Genomic DNA, 23,260 nt, shown 5'->3' with positions numbered 1-23,260 from the left:
TTGTAGGTGATTTTTTAATATGAAAGTAAGCTATTGTTTTGGGAATAAAGAGAAGCACCTTTGTTGTCTACCATATGAGTATCTCTATGGGGTAAGGATGGTGTTAGAAGACCCACAGACAAGTTCACAGATAAAGGGGTCAGTGGAAAGTTCAATTGATACCACAGACCCAACTTCAATTTTGACTCCAATCCTGAAACAGAACCACTGGCAACTGAGAAGGGGTCACATCAGACGAGCCACCATTTGGCCATAGAAGATTCCATGCTAAGGAAGGGAGGAGGCAGTGGGAGGCACCACTCTTCTGGAGCAAAGACTCCTCCAACCTGGGTCCCAGTCGAGGAGTAAGCAATCATTGACCCTGCAAACAGTGCTTTCTTTTCCAACCAAAGAATAATCTTACTGTGTGCACATTGTGGAAAGGACAGTTGGTCCCAGGGAGATCTTGTCGGCTATGGCCAGACACACAGATAAGAGTTATTGTCAGTTCTACCATCCTCCAAAATAAATGACAGACGAATGCAAATCTGCATAGCACACACTGTGATGTATGAACTCCATAAAGTCCTTGGGGAATATAAACATTTAATAGCCCAGATCATTGGTGTGGTAGTGCTTTAGAACAAATGAACTAAAGTTTGCGGTACCTGTATTATTTACTCACATTGTCTAAATTTTAATTTCTTTATGTATGCTATCAATCTATCCTTTCCCAAAATGCCCAGAAGAGTGTCTAGAAACAGTAGGTATCAACAAATTAATTTTATGACATTGTACCCAAATGTTGTGAAAACTAAATCAGTAGTGAGATATTTAGTCTATCTTATTCTGTTAAAAGTCAATCAGTTGGATCAGCCATTTGTTTATCTTTCATTAGAAAATTGTTTCATGAGAGTAGGCTTTTTTTCTGTGTTATCCACTGATGTATTCTGAGTGCCTACAACTGTGTTTGGCATATAGTAGGTACTCAGTAAATATTTATGATTTATGAATGATTGAGTGAATAAACATTTACTGAGTGAGTAAATTGATTTCAAGTCATGGTCAACCAGTAAGGCAGCTCATTTACTAGTTGAACTGAAAGGCACATTAGCTATGCAAGTAAAGTTCATTTCTTTATTCATTTATTCTCTATTAACTTATTCACTCATTCAAAAAACAACGTTTTAGCATTGCTTATGTTCAACTTACTGTGATGGGAGACACAAAGATGGACCAGAAGCATTTTCCAACTTTAGAGAAGTTATAATTATGTTTGTGTCATGAAGAGAGGCGTAACCATATAGAGTAATTACGTAAGGGTTGAATTAGAAAGATAACCTCTCTGGTTTCTTATTCTGAGATTTCATGATTCCTTGAGGTCAGTGCTGATTTCAGATAGTTTATACGATATATAAAACCTGAAGCTACTGAGATTTAAAATTGTGACACTTTTAATGGCAAGGACTTTATGGAAAAGTGCATTTTAAGTGAATTGCTATCCAAAGCTAGATGACCATTGGGCTACTCTGGGTTCTGCATGGCTTCCAGATCATGAGGTCAGATGCTGCCTTCTGCATTTTTTTCTTTTTCAACGTACAAGAGGTTTAATACATTAGCATTTACAAAATAAAAACTGTATTCCACATTTTTCATTTTCAATATATATTACATGCAGTACATTAGCATTTATAAAACAAAAACTTGAAAATTTTCTTGGGACTTCCCTGGTGGTCCAGTGGTTAAGAATCTTCCTTCCAATGCAGGAGATGTGGGTTCAATACCTGGTCAGGAAACTAAGATCCCACATGCCTTCGTGCAATGAAGAACAGACATAGTCAAATAAATAAAATATATAAACAATAAAAAGAGACTTTCCTGGTGGTCGAGTGGCTAAGACTCTGTGCTCTCAATACAGGGGGCCTGGGTTTGAGCCCTGGTCAGGGAACTAGATCCTTCACGCCAAAACTAAGGATTCCACGTGCCACAACCAAGATATAGCACAGCTAAATAAATAAATATTAAAGAAAAAAAACTTGAAATTTTTCTGGTGCTTCCCTTTTGTCACTAATCTTGAAAGACCAGAAAAGTATGATACTTAAGGAAACTGCTCAGTGGATTTAACCATGCAGTCTGTGGGGCCCTGAAAGACAAATAAATGCTTGTTGCAGAAGTATGGTATCTTTAAAATTTGTTGCTTTTTACAATCTATGAAGATGAACTGTAAGACACACACAAACCACTCCCCCATAAAATTTCTCAAGATAGACTAGAATACAAGAAATGTTTCATAAAAACTACTGAGATACTAATCAATTCTATGACTAATATCAAAAACTGAAAACTCCTTTTGACTCATATTCACGCTATTTCTACACATGATAGTCCAAAGAGCGGCCCGAGTACAGGATGGCCTTGGCCCCAGCAAGTAGTCATCTTATAGACCAGGTTGAGTCATCATGGTTCCGTGGCTAGAACATGGAAGAGGTGTGTAAAAGTCACGGACAGGCTAAGCTGGGGGAAGATGACAGACACAAATGGAAAGCTTGTAAAAGTCAGCTTTAGCAGAATGATCACTTCCGCTTTTAGGGACCTTAGTTTCCAAAGCTCTTTTCTTATACATCATCTCATTGGTCTTCTAAAATTTTTAATTTCAATTTTTATTTCTTTATTGAGATACTGTTGATTAGTAATATTATATAAGTTTCGGGTGCACAGCATGGTGATTCACAATTTTTAAAGGTTATGCTTCATTTATACTTAATATAAAATATCTGCTATATTCCCCGTGTGGTACAATATCCTTGTAGCTTACTTATTTTATACATAGTAGTTTGTACCTCTTATTCACCTAGCCTTATCTTGTCCCTCCCCACTTCCCTCTCCTCACAGGTAAACACTGGGTTGTTCTCTATATCTGTGAGTGTGCTTATTTTTTATTATAATCACTAGCTTGTTTTATTTTTAGATTACACTTATAAGCAATAATATATAGTATTTGTCTTTTTCTTTTTGATTTATTTCATTAAGCATAATACCCTTTAAGTCCATCCATGTTGCTGCAAATGGCAAACTTTCATTCTTTTCATTCTTTATTATTGCTGAGTAATATTTCATTATACACACCCCATATATATATGCATGTATATATGCATATTATATATATATATATCTCACATATTTTTTAACCATTCCTCTCTTGATGGATACTTAGGCTGTTTCCATTTCTTGGTTATCATAAATAATGCTGTACTGAACATGGGGGTGCATGTATGCTTTCAAATTAGTGTTTTTCTTACCTCGGATAAATACCTAGGAGTGGAATTCCACTACATATAGTGTTTCTATTTTCAGTTTATTGAGGAACCTCCCTACTGTTTCACCAGTTTACCTTCCCACCAAGTATAGAAGGGTTCCTTTTCCCCATCTTCACTGATATGGCTCATTTGGGTAGCTCTTTTTTTTCTCCACCCATTTGATGGAGGAGGTCACTGAGTCTCTAAGTGGGAATGTCACTTGCTCAAGGCAATGTGATTTATCAGCGGTAAAACTGGAGTCTGCTTTTCCCTCTACACTGTGAAGACCACTGTCTTGGATGCTATGAGTCTGTGGGAGGGTGTAGAGTCCTTCCTCTGCACGGAGTGAGGTTTACTCTCCCCAAAACTGAAGCTGTAAAATAATTCAGTCACAAGTCCCTCTCTCGGTCCCAGCACTAGACAACATTTCTTCTGGCCACCAGTGTGGCATGGATCCACCCCAGCAGTCCAGTCAGCTGACAGTTGCAGGAGAGATGCTCCATCTTTTATGCCTGTCAACCCCATGAATGGATTAAGGTATCAAGAGAAGACAGCATCAGGGAGACTTTGGCCACAGCCAAGACCAAAGGCGTAAACTGAAGGGGCAGATGGGACTGGACGATAAGTGCTCTTCTTCAGTTACCTAGTGGGATGGCCAGGATGAGCTACTTTGGGGTACCTGTGTCTATCTCTGCCATTTATCTTTTGAAGCCACCACTATGAAGGGCCACTTTAAAGGACATAGCAGGGCGGTGTGGGTGTGTGTGGGGGGGTACGTATATGCAGTGGAGTCAGAAATCCTGGATTCAAATTCCACTTCTGCCTTTGGTATTGTGTGTGGCCTTGGGCAGGACCTCTTCCAAAATTTATCTGCAAATTTTGCAGGTAAAGTGATACACCTGACTTTTAAAGAGGATAAAATAAAACAGCATTTCTGAGAACTCCTTGTAAACATTTATATTCTGCACAAACATGAGTATTTTCCCCGAGGCAGAAGGGAATCCTGAATTGTCGTCAACTTACCCTCCCACCTCCCACAGGACCTAGTGTCCCCACCGCAGTCATTGCTCAGAAATCGGACAGGAGCTCAGCTAGGTTACTGCTGAGAGAAGCAGTTTTAGGCTTTTCAACACTGGCTCATAACCCAAGGGATAGAAGTAGGACCAGTAGGTACAAATTACAGGGAGACCAATCTTGACTTCCCATTAATTATTATAATAATACTAATAACAACCAGTATATATTGGATGCCGACTCTCTGTAAAGTCCTCTGCTAAGTTCTTTGTCTATATAAACTTATTTAATATGTTAAACAACGTTGCAGTCAATCAGTCACTCAATAAATGCTTGCTAAATACAACCTATCAGGCTCTGAAATAGGAACAAAGCCACAGAGGTGAAAAGATGTAGCTTCTGTCCTCAAGAAGCTCATGATATGTGAAGAGAGAAATATACAAATGTAGTGCAATGTGATAAAAAATATAATGAGAATATGTGAAAATAAAGTCAGGGGGATGGAGGACCCAGGCTTGCCTGGACAGGTCAAGCAAGGTCAAAGGAGATAGCCCTTTTAGCAGGACACATTTGTGACCAAGGCTAGACCTGCTTATATGTGTGACATAGTCAGAATAAATATTGCTCTGTATCATGTGGGCTAAATTAGTTGCTCCAGGGGCCAGATAATGACACAAATATGATTGCACAAAGCGAGATATTATAATGTATTTCATAAGCTGCAGTGATATTTTTGCAGCTCATGAAAAACAAGATAATGTCCATAAAAATAAGATATTATGGTAAAATCGGTATTAATTACTAGGAGCCAAAGTGCACTGCTTGAGGCTGTAAAACTTTTAATATTCCAGAAGAAAGCAGTTCAAGTAACAGGCTAACCACGATCCTTAACCGCTTGGCAGCTTCCCAGCCTATCTTAGTGAACAAGAGAGCGCAAGCAGCAGCTTCAGCCCCAAACAAACAGTCCCATGAAGCGTTGCTAATTTGGCTGAGATGACTGGGTGGGGTGAGGAGGGCTGAGAGCCGGAAAGTGCCCTCCTTGCAATTTACCTTCTTACTGCCACTGGATGAGGCTCAGTAGAAAGCCTCTGGGTTAGCCTCCACGGGGACTTCTGAGATGCAATGGGCTCCTGGTAGCTTCAGATGGACTTTTCTAATTGCCAGTGATACGGCTGAACTATAGGGGTCCTTGGTGGGCTCAGAAATTTTCTCCTCTTCCCTGCCTCCACCTCCTTTGAGGCCCTAAACACACGCACACATGCACAGACACACACACAGGTGGGCACACACTTGATCTCAGGGCACAGAGCTTCTACCTTATGTAAGGTCAGGATCTCACTTCAGGCTTCTATTCCCACACTTTGGCATGCAAGACCGATTTAGCGACAGGCTCCCATGTGCCATAAACGAAATAGAAACATATGCACATGCAGTAATAAAACAGATCTGAAGCGACATTCCTGCCGCCTGTTGGGTGGCAGCTGAACTCAGACATCTTAATGTATGATATTATGGGAATTACCCACATTAAGATAAAATATCTGGATTTAAGTAACTGTCTTTTGCTCTGAATTAACTTGGAGACTGAACTCAAAAGAAAAAAAAAAGGCAAATGAGTTGTAGCTAAGGAGTCTATTTCACAGCCACTGTGCCCACTGCCATCCTGGGCATGGCACTGTGCAGGAAAGTCAATAGGATCAGTGCTGCTTCAACCCTGAGTCTCCAACACATCGCAGAGGCCCCAGGACACAGCAGGTCCTTTACAAATATTTGCTGAGTGAATGATGAGGTATGGCAAGTCGTTTCTCAACCACCAAGTACCTCCCGTTGCTACTTCCCGCTTCCTGTCCCCGGACATTACATCAGTGTGAACCTCTACCTCCCCCACCTGGTTGGAACCTGTATTGCAGAGCGATTCACAGCAGCCAGTGGCAGAAGATTCCTTCTCCTTAGGGCTTTCGCAAGACTCGATTGTGTTCCTAGTTGCTAGGAGTCCTTTTTTTGGCAGTCTTCTTTGTGGACTAAAGATGCAGGTCTGAATAGGAAGACTGAGGTGGTTCTGTAAGCTGGTGTGGGGGCAGCAAGTACAAGAGTTTCCAAGGATTCTCTCTGTTGTTTGGCAAAGAACTTGAGTCTCCTGGGCTGGCAGTCTGGCACCTGGGGATTCAGGACGGAACCAGGACCACCTCCAACCTTGTAGATGTTGGCTCTTGTAGCATGTGCCCCCGAGCTCCTGGCTGTCCTTGATTTCTTTGGGGAAGATAAGTAGCTGGTTTCTGCTCTTGAGCAGAGTTTCTTCAGTCTCACTAGCTCCACTGTGTTTACTTAGGTCAGAAAAAGATAATTTGTGCTTAAGATGTGTAATTCATCTTGAAGGGCCCAAGTGATTTTTTTTTTTTTTTCAGAGTCGACCAGTCCATTGAGATTTGAAGATCTAAGCTGAGACTGCTCTTTGAATCTTTTTAATAGGTATTCATGATATCTACTGGGGGTCTGGTACCGAGTGAAGTGTTGGGGGTGGGGCAGGAGCAGGGACCACATGATGCTATTTAATAAATTGTAAACAAATGTAGGGGCTTCCCTGGTGACTCAACGGTAAAAGAATCCACCTGCAATGCAGGAGACATGGGTCCAAGGGGTCAATCTCTGGGTCTGGAAGAGCCCCTGGAGAAGGAAATGGCAACCCACTCCTTGGCAACTCCCAACCTTTTCCATTCTTCCATGGAAAAGTCCATGGACAGAGGAGCCTGGCAGGCTACAGAGTGGAGTGCAGCATGCATGTAGCATCCATGGGGTGGCAGAGTCAGATATGACTTAGCGACTAAACTGCCATCACCACAAGCAAATGTAGAGGTAAGAGATTGAGGGCGAGGAAGAGGCAGGAAGAACTGAAGCAATCTGAGAAGAGGTGAAGGAGCAGGTGAGTCTTGATGATTAGATTGGATCAAAGTGTCACTGGGGAGGGGCAGAATGAGCAGAAGGAGATTTTCATGTGATTTTAAGATATTGTGCTATCAATACAAGAGTAGAAGAATTGACCCATGAATCAGAGAGCTGGTAATGGGCCCATTCCTATAGGTAAACTTAATGTATGACAAATGGCCTTGCAGCTCCCAAGGGAGAGGAGAGACAACTTAACATTGGGGCTGGGATGACTGCCTGTATTTACTAAAAACAAGTGAAATTGGATGCTGATACATAAATCATAAAAATAACTTCCCCATACACTGAAGACTTAAATGTGAAAGGCCAGCCTTTAAAGCTTTTAAAAGTAAATAAAGGAGGCTATCTTTGTGACGCTGAGGCAGGGAAGATTTCTTAAACAAAACACAAAATGCATTAATAATGAATTAAAGGACTGATAAATTTAACTACATTAAAATTAAGAATGTGTGTTCACCGAAACAATGGCATAAAGAAAGCGAAAACACAAAGTACAGACGGAAAGGGTACATTTGCAACAAATCGATTCAATAAAGGATTAGCATCCAAAACACAAAGAATTCAGAAAAACCATTAAGAAAAAGACAAACAAGCCAACAGCTAAATGAGGGTGGGGCGATGTGTGAAAAGACATTCCATAGTTAAGAAAATAAGGATCAGCAAAGGATCAAGAATTGCGTGGAAAATTTTCAGGTTGGGAAAGGGGTCAAGGTATAGATGTTTAACTAGAGACTCTACTTTGAAGATGGGTACATAGGTGCAGAAATTAACATCATCCTCTATCTTTTGAAATTCCCTCCAGTAGCCTTGTATTAAAAGCATGATTTTAGCCTGCCACTGGGAGGTCATTGAGGAAGCCTGGAGCATGAAACAAATACGTTATAGACAATATGCAAAATTGTATGCTAGGAAGCCCATACTTAGGCACCCACATCTTGGGCATCTTCTGTGATATTAATAGATCTGCAGTGTGTGAGATTTGTGGAGGTGGGGTATGAAATTTGAAACTGGAGACTGGCTGAAGAAGCCTTCTTCTCTGGCTCCAGCAGCCAGCATCACTAGGCAGTAGCCATTCTTCAGGAAAATCCTACAGAGGCCCCATCACCTTGAAATGCTGTGCACTATTTCTGTGGGCTTTTAAAGAGAATAATTCATTAGTCAGTGAAGAACAATCAATATCATACTCCGACAATTACACACTGACTCTGTTTACCCAGTGGACCCTCTCTGATAATATTATTTATGATCCTAAATAACTCCATCGGTGTTCAATAGAGCTGGGGATGCCTCTGGGACCAGGACACAAATCATAAAGACATATGGTTTGCTCAGCCCTGGAAATGTTCAGATGCATTTCATTGTTAGTCTCAAAGTCCTACCTTTTCCCGTCTGCTCCACAAGCTTCCTGATTGTGCCTTCAGGAGGGGTCTCCTTTTTGGGGAGGGGACTCTTTGTAATCATATGAGAGAAAGGTGGCTGCCAAGGGAATTTTACTCTGGCTATTTCAGGATTCTCCAAAGTGAAGGACATGTCAAACAGTTCAGTGGATTCCAGACCAGAGTAGCAACTGGGATGTTGATCAGCTTTGCCTGTAGAGGAGTGAGGAACAAATGTGTCTGAGAGAGATTAGCGGGGCTGCAGAGAGAGGGGAGATGAGGAAGTGGTGTGCATGCGTGTGCATGTGTATAGCAGTCTCTAATAGGGTTGAAGGGTTAGGTAGAAGCAGAGGATTGTGAGGGCTGAGGGTCAAGGACACCGGGGTTTCAGGGAAAGGTGAGATGATTTACTGAAAAAATTTCTATTATTTTACTTGTTACAATGAGTGTGTATTTATGTGATTAAAAATATATAGAGATGGAAAAACTCCCGCACCCATCTTCCTTTCCCCATCTCCTTCTTTCTCCCCACCCCCCCACCTCCAACCTTCTCTTTCTCTCTTTCTCTCTCACACACCAGATTAGAGAAATAACACCAAGAGAGGCTTTGATGCCACTTCATCACAATCGCAGGCCAGAGTAACATGAAAATGGTGTGCCTCTCAGTACCCACTCTGAGCCCATTTGACAGAAAGGAGTGTGAAGGCAGAGGATAAAGGAGGGCAATGAGCAGGGTTCTGAAGGGGAAAGTGTTGAAATCCCATTTTTCTGTTTCAACTAATTGACCTTCCTCTTCTTAAAAGTGTAGGTTGTGAGGAAAGGGAGGGCAGGGTCTCCTAGGCCATCTACATTGCCATCTGATCCCAACCTGGTAGGGAAATCTCCAGAAGCAAGACAAAGAGACTGATTTCTCTGGCCTGCGATGGCCTTGCAAGGGCAGCTGAAGTGTGGGCAGTTGCCAGCACCTGGCATTCACGTTGGAGACCTGCCCTTTCCACGGACTCTTTGTAACAGCCCAGAGAAGACAATACCATCCCCTCTTATAGGTTCTAGGCGTGCATCCCTGGGCCCAGCACTAGGACCACAGGACACCCCATCCCAAGATCTCTCCACTGGCCCTGTAGCATTTCTACTGATCTGGCCTTAATGACTAGGGACAGGAAGTGAGTCTGCACCAAAGGGTCATCTTGGGAAAGGATTCAAAGACCATTGATGCATTCCAAAAGAAGGGAAACTGCCCCTTCAGTTTTATAGTAACTTCAAGCTTCTCTGGTTCCATTGAAGGCCAATGATCTTTGCTGCAAGAGAATCTCATGGATGCTTTACTATCTTTAATCTCCTTTCCTTTATTTTATTCTCAGATATTTATTGAGCACTCTGGTAGGACTTATAAGAGATAGATAAAGAAGACACCTGCCTACAAGAGGCTTCCAGCCTACTGACCAGAGAACAGGTGTGTCCACAAATGAACACACTACAAGTTAGAGAAGCATCCATAGGGAGGTACAGATCATGTGCTAGGGGGATGTCACATGGATTTTGAGAAAGTTTCACATGGCCTTCCTTGGTGGCTAAGACGGTAAAGAATTTGCCTGCAATGTAGGAAACCTGGGTTTGATCCTTGGGTCGGGAAGATCCCCTAGAGGACAGAGTGGCTACCCACTCCACTGTTTTTGCCTAGAGAATCCCATGAACAGAGGACCCTGTTGGGCTACAGTTCATGATGTCCCAAAGAGTAGGACAGGATTGAGTGAGTAACACTTTCACTTTTTTTCACATGTGATATGAAATCACAAAGCACTGAGATTTCCATTGTTTCTCACTGTCCACTGACATTTATTCAAGAGGGATGTTCTTCTACTACCCCTGATCTATACTTAGACAGATCCATGACTTTGATAAAAAATTTCCAGCTTTAAAAGTCCAATGACACTTTAAATAACATTTAGACTCGACTCCTACTTAGACTGAGGAGGTCTTGCAAATAGCTGTGAAAAGAAGGGAAACGAAAAGCAAAGGAGAAAAGGAACGATATACCCATTTGAATGCAGAGTTCCAAAGAATAGCAAAGAGAGATAAGAGAGTCTTCCTCAGTGATCAATGCAAAGAAATAGAGAAAAATAATAGAATCGGAAAGACTAGAGATCTCTTCAAGAAAATTAGAGATACCAAGGGAACATTTGATGCAAAGATGGGCTCAATAAAGGACAGAAATGGTATGGACCTAACAGAAGCAGAAGATATTAAGAAGAGGTGGCAAGAATACACAGAAGAACTGTACAAAACAGATCTTCATGACCCAGATAATCATGATGGTGTGATCACTCACCTAGAGCCAGACATCCTGGAATGTGAAGTCAAGTGGGCCTTAGGAAGGATCACTACAAACAAAGCTAGTGGAGGTGATGGAATTCCAGTTGAGTTATTTCAAACCCTAAAAGATGATGCTGTGAAAGTGCTGCACTCAATATGCCAGCAAATTTGGAAAACTCAACAGTGTCTACAGGACTGGAAAAGGTCAGTTTTCATTCCCATCCCAAAGAAAGGCAATCCCAAAGAATGCTCAAACTACTGCACAATTGCATTCATCTCACACTAGTAAAGTAATGCTCAAAATTATCCAAGCCAGGCTTAAGCAATAAGTGAACCGTGAACTTCCAGATGTTCAAGCTGGTTTTAGAAAAGGCAGAGGAACCAGAGATCAAATTGCTAACATATGCTAGATCATCAAAAAAGCAAGAGTTCCAGAAATATATATATTTCTGCTTTATTGACTATGCCAGAGCATTTGATTGTGCAGATCACAATAAACTGTGGAAAATTCTGAAAGAGATGGGAACACCAGACCACCTGACCTGCCTCTTGAGAAACCTGTACACAGGTCAGGAAGCAACAGTTAGAACTGGACATGGAACAACAGATTGGTTCCAAATAGGAAAAGGAGTACATCAAGGCTGTATATTGTCACCCTGCTTATTTAACTTATATGCAGAGTACATCATGAGAAACGCTGGGCTGGAAGAAGCACAAGCTGGAATCAAGATTCCTGGGAGAAATATCCATAACCTCATATATGCAGATAACACCACCCTTATGGCAGAAAGTGAAGAGGAACTAAAGAGCCTCTTGATGAATGTGAAAGAGGAGAGTGAAAAAGTTGGCTTAAAGCTCAACATTCAGAAAACTAAGATCATGGCATCTGGTCCCATCACTTCATGGTAAATAGATGGGGAAACAGTGGAAACAGTGGCTGATTTTATTTTTCTGGGCTCTAAAATCAGTGCAGATGGTGATTGCAGCTATGAAATTAAAAGACACTTACTCCTTGGAAGGAAAGTTATGACCAACCTAGACAGCATATTAAAAAGTCGAGACATTACTTTGCCAATAAAGGCCCGTCTAGTTAAGGCTATGATTTTCCCAGTGGTCATGTATGGATGTGAGAGTTGGACTATAAAGCTGAGTGCTGAAGAATTGATGCTTTTGAACTGTGGTGTTGGAGAAGACCCTTGAGAGTCCCTTGGACTGCAAGGAGATCCAACCAGTCCATCCTAAAGGAGATCAGTCCTGGGTGTTCATTGGAAGGACTGATGTTGAAGCTGAAACTCCAATACTTTGGCCACCTGTTGCAAAGAACTGATTCATTTGAAAAGACCCTCAAGCTGGGAAAGGTTGAGGGCAGGAGGAGAAGCGGACGACAGAGGATGAGATCATTGGATGGCATCACCAACTTGATGGACATGGGTTTGGATGGATTCTGGGAGTTGGTGGTAGACAGGGAGGCCTGGTGTGCTGTGGTTCATGGGGTTGCAAAGAGTCGGACACGACTGAGCGACTGAACTGAACTGAACTGAACCTGCTTAGACTGCCCAATCCCATGTCGTGGTCAAGGCACCCAGCTTCAGTTAGAGTTGCATCTATTCGCCCTCTCCCTGGGTAAGACCTGCTGGAGTGTCCTCCCTGCCTGCTGTCATCTGGAACAGAGGAATGTGGAGGGTTTCTCTCCCTATCTCTTTCCGCCAGTTCTCTGTTTGTGACCCACTAGTACTGGGTAGAAGTAGACGGAAGAGAGGTGAGTGGAACCGGAAAGTCTATGCTGTCGGACCCATCTTGGCTCAGGTGAGGATACAATACTGTGACTCTCACAGGTTCTGGTCCCGGTTTGGAGGGTTAGAGCAGGGAAGGGTTAACTCTGACTGAGGAAACTCAGAGATGCAACCAGTGAGGATGTGTGGCCTCCCAGCTGGAGGGAAGAGTGGAGCGTCCCTGGAAGAGTGCCGGGATTAACCCTGTGCAGTGGAGGCAAAGGTCATGAACTCTGGGCTGCAGGCATGCGCCGTTGGGACTCCTGCTGAGGCCGGACCAGAACCTTCCCTGGCTGCCCACCTTCTCACGAGCACCATGATGCTCTGCTATGGGCTTTGGCATCCTGAGCACTGGTGCTGGGAACATAATTCTGCCTGGGCAACTGTACTGAGGACCTTCTAAACTAAACTGTATTGGTCTGGGGTCAGAGTTTGATCATTTTTAATATGCTATTAGTTCTTTGGGCTCTTAAAAATAGAGGGCATAAAAGACTTGGGGTTGAACTACTTCTCTGAGGAGCTGCGGAGGCAGCTCAGGATCTAGCCTCTTAAGGAATCCCCATTTTGCTCAGACACCATGAGCACTTGTCTGAGATGGAGCTAAGTGAGAAAATGGAAAGGGCCTCTATTGCCTTGAACTTGATTTAAACTTGGGCAGCTTGGGTTCCCTTTGGACTTTAATTCACAGGGGCTAAATACTTTGATTTTGGACTTTAATCTCTTTGGGACTCTACTCTCTAAATTGTTCCCTAGGAATTTGATAATGGGAAGGGTTTACATCCAAATTTGGGGCATCTTATTTTGGCATTTATTATTGAAGAATCTTTATGCATTTTTTATTAGCTCTTTATGCATTTTATTATTGAAGTTTCTTCATGTTGCTATTAAATCTCATTACAGAACCTCTGATGAGTATATTGGGCCATGCGACTGGACATAAATTTGGGATGGAAAGAGAACAGGCTCTGAACTTTCAGCCTTGGGTGCAGGAGAGCTTTGCAGGAGATTTGATTAACGTAGTGTTCTGACCCATTTCAGGGCCTCCTGGGAGCAAAGCCATCCTGTCTTACTATGGAACCAGGAAGATACATGAGAGAGCAGACCCTGATGCTGGAGAAGCAGCCTTAGGAAGGCAGAGCGGGACTGCTCAGGTGACTGGCACATTCCGTCTCTTGGACAGGACAAGCATACACATGGCTGGCCAGAGGCTTAAAAGTTCAGCCCACAGAGACCTCTCCAAGTCATTGGTTGTGGGCTGGGGCTTCCTGAGCCACGGGTACTGCACTGAGATGCTTCAAAACCCTACTGTACTCAGGTTTACCAGGAAATTTGGGTAGGAATGTGATTGACGGAAGCCTTCTCCAGTGGCTCAGTGGTAAAGAATCCACCTGAGACGCAAGTTTGATCCTTGGGTTGGGAAGATCCCTTGGAGCAGGGCATGGCAACCCACTCCCGTATTCTTGCCTGGAGAATTCCATGGACAGAGGAGCCTGACTGGCTACAGTCCATGGAGTCACAAAGAGTTGGACATGACTGAAGCAACTGAGCATGCATGAACATGGTTGATGGGAATTCATTGTTTATAAAATCAGGAGTACTGAGCACCTGCTCATGGTCATCATTAACCAGCTTTATGTGGATGGGACATTGGTCTGGCTATGTTGTGGGAACGCAGGATATCATGGACATTTGTAGCAGGACCGCTGCCCTCAGGCATGAACAGATATACCTGTGAGACTTCCCCAACCCCCTAAAAAATGCTCAGCCCAATTGGTTAATTGTCTAGGAAACAAAAATCTGGGCAGTGCTTGTCCCTTCATTTTCTGGTTTCCACATGAGGGACCTCCCTGGAGTAACACCCCTGGCCCCCTGCTGCCCCCTTCCTCACCCGGCAGAGTGATTCATCACTTTCAAGTTTATGTGTGACCTACTCTCTTCCTCCTCCTCTTCCCTTTTGGAATTGGTTTGTCTACAGAGGACACAGAATCTCAGCTGTCAGCATTGAGGTGAGATTCATGGGGGCAGGCTCTGATCCAACCAGGGAATCCTGACGTTTGAGGGGATCAGATCAGTTTAGGGGTGAGGTGGCAAGTCATCTTTGCCAGACCTGAGTCACGCCATCTCATTTAACAGGATCAGAAATAAAGGTGAGGTTTGGATCCCCATTTCTCTGGCTCTTAGTCTATCCTTGGTTCTGGATTCAGAGAGGGAGAAAGTGCGGTTGCCCCCCTCACACCTGCCAAGTAACCCTTTGGACCAAAAGCCTGAGTGATTTCTCATCTGTGAACTCACCGTTTTCTTTGGGAATGAATCATGCATTTTCAATTTTCCACTTCAAAAACACACAGTTCAGCAGAAATCACTTTATAGCAAATGAAAGAAGGAATTTCCTGGGGTGCGAGGAGGGAGGGGTTTGACCCCTAGCCCAGGGCAGAGGGTATGACTTAGGGGCAGGTATTTTTCTCAACTGTGAAGTCACCCTGAGGTCTTTTTGATATCATTGCCCTTACAGCCAATAAGGCAGTGGTTTGCAAAATGCTGACAAGCAGCGCTCTGACTGGCAGAATTACATCCCACTGTCCAACCTGGTGTGGTTAGGGAGCATCTGACTCACAAGGGATGTAGGGGGATTGGGTGGGTTTTATTGTGGGATAAGAGGATCACCATCTAAGAGGGTCTTCTCTTTAGAGCCTCAGAGAGGAGCACAGCTAGTAAGGTGGTATTTGCTATGGCTGGACCCACCGAGATCCCTCCTTACTAAATGCCTCCCTGCGAGTTCTGTCTTCCTCCTCCTCCTCACCTGAGCATCTCTACTGCTTTTACCTCATCGCTTTTGTTACTTACTGAGCACTTCACAAAATGCTGGGCTCTGTGCTTACCCTATTCACGCACCATCTGCTCACAGCCACCCCAGGAGATGATTGAAGCCATTATTAACCCCCATTGCTGATGGGTAAACGGAGGGTGGAGGAAGTTAAGCCAATGAACAGTGGAGACAGAATTCCAACTCAGACCAGTGTCATTCTGGAGTCTGTGTCCTTTGCAAGTACACTAGGCTGTGCAGATGACCATCTGATGACTTCTTGGATGCTGCCAGTGATGGGGTGCTCACTACCTCCCAGGTTCCCATCGAGCTGTCAGAGCCCACGTCTCCCTCCCAGGGTCTTTGACCTTCTCCTGTGGTCACCCAGGATGCATTTCGAATGCTAGGACTGCATATCTGATTGGGGCCAGGCCTGATTAAAGCTCTGTAGTCAAGTGGGAACGTGGGCTGTTGAGATGGGAAAGGCTGACCCATGGAGACAGCATTTCACTGCAGGCAGCGAGGCTTGAAATGGGTGTGCTGTGTACAGTTTGGCCTTGCACTCCTGGGGGGGTGGAGTGGAGCCCGAGGGACCACCTAGGCAGCCCAGCGCATGCCTGTCCTCGCTCTGGCCTTGGTGGGGGCTGCGAGCTACATGCTGAGGTCATGCTTCCTGCTCAGGGAGGTTCACCGCCCCCACATGCTGTGTGCAGTGTCTTACATCTACCTCTGCAAACCTGCCTGGCGTTCTGGCTGGCCATGCTGATTGCATTCCGAAAGCTTGTGTTTACCCACCTCTCCACTGAACAAATTTACAAGGTAAACATTTTGGGACATCTCAGAGATTAAAAAAAAAATCACAACACAAAACCAACACAACTGTGTTGTCCTCCCCAACCCCTTGCTTGTAACTAATAAATCATAGGATGGAATTAACTGAGATTCAAGCTCTTGGCACTGGATCAGTTTTGAGATGCCGTCTCCACTCATTCTTATCCTTAGTCTTCCCCTTAACTCTTACTAGAAGCCTCGCTGTCCTGAGATGTGAAGGCACACAGAACACAGGATGTTGGGTTACCGAAACCTGGCTTGAAATTCCAGCTCAGCCTCTAGAGAACTGTGATGATGGGCAGGTTACTTAGCCTCTCTGAGCTTGTTTTCCCATGGGAAACCGACACCCAGTTTGCACTGCTGTGATGAGCTGCAGGCAAAATGTCTGGGTCACGGTTTAGTTTTGGTTGTTGGTTGGTCATTCCAGGACTCCATCCTTTCCACTTCGATCAGTTCCACGGTGAGTGATTTTCATCAGTTAAGTCTGGAAGAAGGAGAGACGGATGAGATGTTGGGCAGGACAGCTGGACTCAAACCAGACTGAGCTACCATGGGCCAGTCCCTGAAATCTCTGTGCTCTCTTGCATCCATCTGTTGAGTAGAGATCATGTTGCTGCTTCCTTAGCGGGAGGTGCAGCTGAGAAGGAAAGAAGAAGGGAGGAGCTTAGGTCTGTTGAAAGGTGAACAGCCTTTTATAAGCCCCAAGCATTGCTGCCCACTCTTGACAATTGATCTGTGGCCCTAGTGGGGAGACAGCCTAATTCAGCTGCCTAACTCCCTCTTGGTTCCTCTCCAGGCTTCTCCCTCTTCTCTGCTCCCACGACACTCAGCAGAACCTCGCATTGTGCAGTAATTGTCTATTTACGCGGTGGCCTCCCCAGCCGGATTTAGGGCAAGGACCACGGTTATTCTTTCCCTGTGTCCCCATTGCCCAGGCCAGCGCCACACAAATAATAAACACTTGATGTTGAATGGCACTCAGAGCTGCTCACCCCCAGCTCTCATCCCCCATCTCCCTTCCCACGGCACACTTGCATTCTTCCTTCTCCTCTTACTTTGTCCTCCTTTTTTCTCCCCCTTGTCCCATCACTGTCCCTGCAGCCCCCCAATTCAAACTTTCTGGGCAGTAAGAAGGTCAGTGATACCCCACAAAGCCAATACACCTCCTGTAAGTAATCCACAGTCACCACCATTCTTTTAGGCAAGCGCTGTTTGGGGGGACACCCTTTCCCTCCCCTTCTTGTGGCATGGCCAGCCCTGGGGAGGGGCGTGGAGGGGACAAAGCAAGCTCCTCTAATTAGGGGACATCCAGTCCCAAGCCAAGCAGCCAACCTCCCTTCTCCCCCACCTCCTCCCACCTCTGCAGGCAGCTCTGGGCAAACAGTCGGTCTTCAATAAAACAAGGCACACCTGTTACCTGGGTGGACTCTGCCCTTCTCCCTGTGGGCGATTAGCGTGGTTCTGGCTGATGGAAAGGCGTTTGCTTCCCTGCTCTCTCCGTGAGAGTTTCTTCGTGGATGGGGCTATCAGAACTGCCCGCCCAGGGGTCCTGCTGTCTGGTTGGTATTAGATCGCTGCCCCTGCCATGCCTGCCTCTAAAGCACCCCTTGGAGAGGAATTTTAATACACGCTGAAAACAGCAGCCAGAGTGGGAGGGGGCCTGGAGAGGCGATGACCCGGGTTTCTGGGCAGGGGAGAGGGGCCTGTTTTAAACTCCAAAGAGACAGTTGCAGGAGCCCTGCCTTGATTTATTCCCTACCACCAGCAAATGAGAGGATGGAGGGATGCACCCAATTTGAAAGGGCCAGTCTGTGGCAGAGTAGAGCTGGGGGAGCCTGGTGGGCTGCCGTCTATGGGGTCGCACAGAGTCGGACACGACTGAAGCGACTTAGCAGCAGCAGCATGTGGTGGGGGTGGAGCAGGTAAGGGAGAGGGGAGGAGATGTGTTTTGTGAAGTCATTGGGTCCAACCCCCTGCCTCCTACAGGCCTTCCCTTTCTCTCCAGTAGGGATGGAGGCATGGCAGGACTAACTCGGCCACTCCCATGTGCCACTAGCTATGCTTAGGACCAGGAAAGTATTTTTTTTCCCTCCCTTTCCAAGCCTGTGCCGGCCATTGACTCTTGGGTTGCAGTGTTTCCTAGAAGTGGAGAAAGAAGAGCTAGAGCACTCAATGGCCTGTCTAGGAGCACTCATGTATATTTGCACACCCCTAGGGGCTAGACAATATGTCTGACCACTTAGAAACACAATTGCATTTACTCCTCAAGAAAACTCAAGACAATAGGTGTGGTTCCCCCATCTTACAGGCCCTGCTATAACTAGCTGGATTCCCTCGGACATATTTTGTTGGTGATCGTAGTGGTGTAGGTGCTGGTGTTTTTCTCTCTAGGTCTTTCGTTTTGAAAAAATACTATTGATATTGTTTATTTTTAAAAACTCTCCTTTTTATAAATTTATTTTATTGCAGACTTATGTGTTGCTACAGAAAACATGGAAAACTTACAAACTCATATTCTAATACACACAAACATGCTCTGTTACCACTTTGGAGGGAAGATGTTCAGCTTTGGTTGTGTGTGTGTATAGAAATACTCATAGCTGTGTGTCTAAATCACATCTTACAAGTAGGATGATACACATATCTTTTAAATATTTGTGATAAATGCACATACCGTAAAATTCACCGCCTTGACCGTTCTAAGTCTACAGTTCAGTGGTGTTAAGTATATTCCCATTATTGTGCACACAGACCTCCAGAACATTTCATCTCGCAAATGATGAACTCTGAAGCTATGAACAACCCCTGTCTCCCCTTCTCCCAGCTGCCCTGATAAACTTCATTCTACTTTCTGTCTCTATGAATTTGCCTGTTCTAAATATCTCCTACAAGCAGCATTGTACAGTATTTGTCCTTTTGTGTCTGGCTTATTTCACGTAGCATAGTGTTTTCAAGGGTCATTTATGTAACACCATGTGTCCAAATTTCTTTCCTTTTTCAGGCCAAATAATATTCCACCACAAGCAGTTGGGCAGAGTTTTTCAACTTCTCACCTCAGTTTGTCCATCTGTGAAATGGAGCAAATAATAGCATCAACCTCACAGGGCTGTTAGAATTCATTTAGTTAATACATGTAAAATCCTTAGAGGACCGCCTCGTGCATTGTAAGCCCTTCACAACTGTTACTATTTATCGCTACAATTCAAATTTCAGCCCCTCACTCCCAAATGACAGTATTCTGGGCTTCATAATAATGACTATTTATTGAGCACCTTTTATGTGCTATTAGAATTGTGGGATTGTGTGTGTGCTCAGTCGCGTCTGACAGTTTGTGACCCCATAGACTGTAGTCCGCCAGGCTCCTCTATCCGTGGAATTTTCCAAGCAAGAATACTGGCGTGGGTTGCCATTTCCTACTCCGGGGGATCTTCCCAACACAGGGATGAAACTTGCGTCTCTCGCGTCTGCTGCATTAGCAGGCAGACTCTTGACCACTGCACCGCCTGGGAAGCCTTTACGTGCTAAGCATGTGCCAAATATTTTACATTATCTTATTTAATCCTGAGCAACCTTATGAGGCTGGGGGTGGTGGCGGTGTTATCTCCAGGTTTCAGAGGACCTAACTGAGGCTCAGAGGATTTAATTAGCCTCAGGTTATAGAGCTCTGTGAAAGGTAAGTCTGGCATTCAAAGCCAGGGTGGTCTGACTCCCAAACCCACTCATCACTGCCCTATACCGCCTCCCAGAGGAACTTGGTGGGCAGGATGTGTCTGCTTTCAGACAACCCATCTTGGCTTCCTACCATGTGAAGAAGCAGCCTCTCCTTCCAGGGCTACACACTCCCCCAGTTCCAGCTTTGAAAGACAGAGAGTGAGCAGAAAGGAACTCCTTCTCCTTCGTCCCCTACCTCCTCTCCCCTCTCCTCTTTCTTCACCTCCACTTCCTCTGCCCACATCCTGAAGGGGCCATAAGGAGGCGATGACTAGGATGCACTAAAGGAAAGTGGGCCCTGTGGGATTTCTAGTAACCAAACTAGTTGGGGGCTAAAGGACTCTGGGCTCCCCTTGTATCACAGAACGCCGAGTTGACTGTTGTCTGTCCCACATGCCTACCCATTGGTCAGCGGTGTTAGAGAAAAATGAAACAAAGAGAGCCCCTCTCCTGAAGGGTTTAAACAGTCTGTCACGGTCTATGCTGAGATGGAAAGAGTTGCTGTTGTTTAAGCAGATGGGAAGGGAGCCAAAGGGGACACAGAGCCCCACGGATGCCTGGAGGGACTCCCGCCGGGGCCGCAGGGATTTGCAGCCAATCCACACACCACTGACATCCACCCTCAAAGCCCATGCCTGCTCTTCCTAGGGGATCAGACTGAATGGATTATCCCTTTCCTGGAGGTTGGAACTTTTATTCCCCCTCTTGGGTCTTTCTCACACACACATTTTATTGACCCAAATCAACAAAAACAGAAAAAGAGAGAAGAGAATCACGAGTTTTCCCACCTAACCATGGTGTGTGTGTGTGTGTGTGTGTGTGTGTGTGTGTGTGTGTACAAGCATGTGCTAGAGGGAAAGGATGGCTCTTGGCTGCCTCCCCTGGCCCTTCAAGCCCCTTGCTCTGAATGACCTGGCTTCAAGGCGGCTGGCTTTGTCCCAACTTTGGACAAAATCCAGCTTCTCCAATTTTGAAAATCCAAAGACAGGTTCACTGGCTTGTGAGCCAAGGAGAGACCAGGGCAGATTGGTAGTGTCCCTGACTTCGGGGTTCCTTCTCAGGCAACGCCCAGCTCAGCCACTCTCTGGTCTTAGGTGTCTGAGCAGGCCCCTTCAACTCAGTGCCCCTGCTTCTCCTGAGGCCTGGAGTAATAACAGTATAAACCAATATAAAGCAATAGTATAAAACAAATACTATAAATAAACTATAACAATAAAGCCGCAACAGGACCAATCCTGCAAAGACACGCAGGACGGCTGAAGGGGGGATGTGAAGCCCCGGTAGACTATACGTGCCTTGCTTGGGGGAGGATTACTTGCTTTAATCAGGAACCCTCAGCCAGGAGCCCTGGAGACCAGCATGGAGGAGTGGGCTCAGGAAGACCCCTGTGGGATGCGCTGCCCAGTCCCTACAAACTATGGGCCTGACCAGTGGACTCCTCAGGGATCAGGAGAAGAGATTGGGACAGCTGAGAGAAGTTAATGCAGAGTATTCGGTAATCGGTAAAGGGCCATCCTCTGCCCGTCTCACATTGGTGGGACTCACTGTGGACCACCAGTCATAACCCCACAGCATCTCAATTTCCTTCATTGAGAAACGGAGTGGCAGTAATGCCCCATTGAGCTCAGAGGATCAAATTGACTTGAAGAGCCTGAAATGTTACCTGGAGATGCACTTTTAGGCTCACCCAGGTGAGATTATGCGTGTTGGCCACATGGGTTTCCCAGGCGGCGCTAGTAGTAAAGAACCTGCCTGCCAGTACAGGAGACATAAGAGATGTGAGTTCGATCCCTGGGTTGGGAAGATCCCCTGGATAAGCGCACGGCAACTCACTCCAGTATTCTTGCCTGGAGAATTCCGTGGACAGAGGAGCCTGACTGGCTACAGTCCATAGGGTCGCAGAGTCAGACATGACTGAGTAGCTAAGCCTGCACGCACACTCATGTGCCTCTGTGGTCTGGCCAGCCTCAGTTCCTCTGTTGAGCCCTGCGCCCTGCACTCCCAGCCTGTGGGTCCTAGAGGATGCAGTTTCTCACTGAGGGAGAGAACAAACGTCTCTCGCAGGGGAGAACAAATGTCAGGATGCTCAGGAGCCCAACCCCTCCTGCCTTCCTCCCTTCAGATGGATGGGGAGTGGGACCCGCCACCTCACTCATGGCCCTATTCTTTAAATAGCTATGTTTTGGGTTTATGGAGTTTGCTGTTTATCTTCTCGGGATTTGGGAATGGAAAGCAGGGTGCTTCTTCAGCTTGGGGGTTTTCTCTTGCGCTGGACCCCAGAGACTCACCTCACCTCATTTCCTTCCTTGGTGACAGAGAGGGGGCACAGGCCTCAAAGGCCTTGGGAAGGGCTCACATGCCCATGCCCTTCTGCAGGCTTCCATGGAGAGACAGTGGCAGAGTATGAAAAAGGGGCTGAAGAAGCAGAGAAAGGAAGAAGAAAGCCAGGAGATGACGAGCCCTCTAGAGGAGGCTATCTAAGCACGAGGCAACTTACACAGGGGCTGGGCTCTGGAGCCCATGTGGGGCTGGAGGCTTCATGACAGTGGATGCTGAAAAGAAGCTGCATATTCTAGAAGCCAAAGGAAGGTGTCCTTCCAGCAGGGCCCTCAGGGACCCCAGGCAGTCCTCAGTTTCCAGAGGGCAGGTCTGGGCCTGGTGGCAACAGACGTTTATCTGAAGCACTTCTGTTGGAGCAGGGTTCTGAAGGCTGCTGTGTGTATGTGTGTGCACGTGTGGACATCTGTGTGAGTCACACTTATGAGTGCACAGATTGCATGCATTCATATCTGTGTGTGTCTGAGTGTATATGAGTGTATTCACCTGTCTGAAAGGCAGACAGGCAAGTTGAAGCCCCCACCAGCTGACCTCCCCAGGGTACATCATCCAAAGTGATGGTCTTCCATCTCCATGTCAGGGCTGACCTATCCACTCCCCAGCTTAATACGGGCTCTGAAGTGGGGTGGTAGTTCAAGGCAGACACCTCATCCTCTGCTGGGCTGAGTTCATAACCGACACATGGCCAGGACTTGGGTGTTCACTGGGAGCTTTATCACCCTCAGGTTCTCACAACAAACTAATGGTGTACAGGGCCGTAGCCTTTACAGAGCTGGAAACCAAGGCGCAGAGACTCAGAAATGCCTGCCTTCCATAGTCAGATCCTGGGTGGTTTCCCCAGTCCTTGAACGCCACAAGGTGCTCTTTCTGCTATTTATGGACCCT

The sequence above is a fragment of the Muntiacus reevesi genome, chromosome 9 (assembly GCF_963930625.1).
Source record: "Muntiacus reevesi chromosome 9, mMunRee1.1, whole genome shotgun sequence".
Lineage (NCBI taxonomy): Eukaryota > Metazoa > Chordata > Mammalia > Artiodactyla > Cervidae > Muntiacus > Muntiacus reevesi.
Note: the sequence above shows the minus strand (reverse complement) of the source record.